The following is a 3,513-nucleotide window of genomic DNA, read 5'->3' as shown; positions in this document are numbered from 1 at the left end:
ACTAATTGTGTATTTTATGCCTTGTGGGAATGATTTCATGTGATGTAGATGTTATGGAGCTAATTCGAGCTATTTGGAGCTGTGAAATCTTAGTAAAAGCTCAAGGAATCTAGTTGGGATCACGTTCGGGGGTCGAGAACCATATCTGGATATCACAAATCAAGAAACAAACCGAACTCTGAGAATTTTCCACAGCCGCGGCATGTGTTGCGGCATGTGGGGTGTCGCGGTGGTACAAAGTTTACTCTTGTGATTTGTGAAGCTCTCTGAAGATCCCCACCAATGCCCCGCATGGCACGTCGCCCCATGCAGGGCGTCTGTGTACTTTTACAAAGTATTTTTTTATTTCGCGCGGGAGAAGGTATTTTCGTCTAGGTACGACCCTACTTGATATATATACATGAAAAAATATTATTTTCAGGACTTTTGACACATCTAAGACCTAAGGAGGCTAAGGATGAGGCGGAGAAGCAAAATCACAAGGAATTCATCATTCAATCCTCACTCAAGACACGAGTTTGGATGTTTTATGTTTTCCTTTACTTTAAACATATTTGTGATGAATTACTCCATATCTATGAAGTAGTTCTCTTTAGGGTTTTATAGATTTGGTGTATTGATAATTATTTGTGGATTATAACTCTAGTTTTTATGTATTGAATCATTTTGGATGTTTTAATAAATGCATCTATATTCACATGTTTATGTAATCGAGAGAGGCATTAACTTGTGATATCTTTGCATTATCTTGTTGGTTAAATTTATTAATTCTTCGTAGTAATCGAAAGAGGCTAGTTGAATTGTTGATCAAACATAGTTAGGAGGATAATCGAAAGAGGTTCTCCTAAAGACCAATCCACTATGAAGTCGTGCATATCTTCACCGAGCTTAAATTAGTTCAAACATTTAGTAGAAACTCCTCTCTCGATTAAGTCTCAACCTCACAATATGAACCAATTTAAGCTCGGTGAAGATATGCAAGAATTCGTAGTGGATTGGTCTTTAGGAGAATCTTTTTCGATTATCCTCCTAACTAGGTTTAATCAACAATTCAACTAGCCTCTTTCAATTATTAAGAAGAATTAATGAATACAATCAATAAGATAATGCAAAGATATCACAAGTTATGCCTCTCTCGATTACATGAACATGTGAATATAGATGCAATAATTAAAACACCCAAAACGATTCAATACATAAAAACTAGAGTTAATATCCACAAACAAATATCAATACACCAAATTCATCAATCCCTAAAGGGAACTACTCCATAGATATGGAGTAATTCATCACAAATATAAGGAAAAGCATAAGGTGAAGGAAACTTCCCTGAATTTTCAGTCGAGGTCTGAGTCGAAGTCGGGCTCCATTCCATGCACCTGAACCAATGCACACATCCATGCAGACAGCTTCTTCTCAACCTTCTTGGGGTACACCCCACACTTATCTTTTCCACTCGTTGCAGCCCTTTATTTCGAGCTATTCAGTTTCCACTCAAAACTTGCAGTTGTCTTCTCCTTCTTCACCCTCGTTTCTACATTCATCTCAAAAGTCACGGTCTCCTCACCCACTCTAAGCGTGAGTCTTCTCTCGTGTATGTCTAAGATTACTCTGCCTGTTGCTAAGAATAATTTTTCTAAGATGAGAGGGACCTCCTTGTTCTCCTCCATATTCACTACTATAAAGTCTACAGGGAATACAAACTTATCCACCCGCACTAAAACATCTTCTACTATCCCCTCGGGTATCATAGTTGTTTGGTCAGCCAGTTGCAAAGATATAGGTACCGACCTTAACTCTCCAATCTCACTCTCCAGCTTCCGCTAAATAGACAAAGGCGTTAGATTAATTGAGGCACCTAAATCACATAAAGACTTATCAAATTTAATAGAGTCTAAAGATTAAGGTATAGTAAAACTCCCTGGATCTCCACAATTTTGTAGGAGTTTGTTCTGCAAGATTGCACTGCAATGCTCTGTGAGCTTGACTACTGATGTTTTTTCTATCGTTCTCTTATTTGTGAGGATTTACCTTCAAGAATTTTGCATAAGCTAGCATTTGGGAGAGGACCTCTATGAATGGAAAATTTACATTAACTTGTTTCAGCATATCCATAAATCTCTCAAATTGCTTGTCCAGCTTCTCTCTAAAGCTTTTGGGATAAAGGTAAAGAAGGCATGTGCTTGCTCTCTTCAGATTCATCCCTTCTTGAATTCTCTTCCTTCTTCTTTTTCTAAGCTCCCTTTTTTCCTTTCTTCTTCTTATCAACTTCATTTTTCAGTTGCTCCCCACTTTCTTTTTCAGGTATCACATCTTTTTAGACTTGGGCGAGCTCTCTCAACACTTGCCCACTTTCAGAGTTACAACATTCACTGTTTCTTTGGGGGGAGGGTTTAGTTTCAACTGGCAGAGTACCTGGGTTCCTTTCAGATAATATTGTTGCAATCTGTCCCATTTGTCTCTCCAGATTTCGAAGACCAGTACCTATTTTCTTGATAGCTGCTCCATGTTCCCATAGAGTTGCACTATGAATTTCCAGCTTCTCATCAGTTTTCTTAATGAAAGACTTCATGAGATCTTCTAAGCTAGACTGAATGAGCTGTTAAGGCTGAAATTGTTGCCTCTGTTGATTTTGGTAGACTGGTGCCCCTTGTCCCTGTGGTCTAGGATTATTCTATTGCCATGCATTTGTTGTACACCCGGGTGAACTCCAAGAAAAATCGGGGTGTCTCTGACCCATTGCATTAAAGCTGTAATTCCCCACAGCATTTACTTCCTCAGTTAAGGCCTCACACTCATGAGTAGGGTGTCCACTTCCACATATATCACAAGTTGCGTGAGTCTCACTCTGTATTGACACTTTTTAACTATCTCCTTAAACCTCTCCCAAGCTTCAAAAACAGTCTCAGTTTCTTTCTGGAAGAAGTTACGGATCTCTCTTCTAAACTTGCTCGTAATAGCTGAGGAGAAATATTTATCAAAAAATTTTCTAGTCATCTCCTATCATGTTATAATTGATCCCTGAGACAAGCTACGAAGCCACTGCTTCGCATCATCATTGAGTGTGAAGGGGAATGCCCTTAAGTAGAGTGCATCTTGTGACACACCATTGTATTGAAAGGTGTTCATAATCTCCTCGAAGTCCATCAGATGATTGTTTGGATCTTCGTTCATCTTTCCTCTGAAGACACAGCAGTTTTGCAAAGTTTGAAGCAACCCTTGCTTTAATTCGAAATTGTTCGCAGCCACTGGAGGTGGTCTGATACTTGACAATCCTTGGTTGTAAACTGGTCTAGCGTAATCACCAAGTGGTCTCTCAGCACCGGGAGCTATGTTTTCGAACTAAGCTGCAGCTAAGGGCTGATTTTGGGCAATTCTCCGAGTCCTCTATTGTGACCAAACACACTCACGCAAGTATACGTGGTCGTCAAATAATAAAGTAGTGAGTAGAGTATGGTTCCTATGAAGACTTATGATTAACTTTTGACTGATTCAAACTCAAACAACTTATCG

At 39.1% G+C, this 3,513-nt stretch overlaps 1 non-coding gene across 1 annotated transcript; it reads left to right on the top strand.

Moving 5' to 3' along the window:
* The first annotated feature begins 2,845 nt into the window (after positions 1-2,845).
* Positions 2,846-2,949, top strand: LOC142167727 (small nucleolar RNA R71). The gene has a single exon (XR_012697813.1). It is a non-coding gene; the product is annotated as a small nucleolar RNA R71 (small nucleolar RNA).
* The last annotated feature ends 564 nt before the right edge of the window (positions 2,950-3,513 follow it).

The sequence above is a fragment of the Nicotiana tabacum genome, chromosome 12 (assembly GCF_000715075.1).
Source record: "Nicotiana tabacum cultivar K326 chromosome 12, ASM71507v2, whole genome shotgun sequence".
Lineage (NCBI taxonomy): Eukaryota > Viridiplantae > Streptophyta > Magnoliopsida > Solanales > Solanaceae > Nicotiana > Nicotiana tabacum.
The sequence above is the reverse complement of the archived record's forward strand: the minus strand, read 5'-3'. Positions and strand labels throughout refer to the sequence as shown.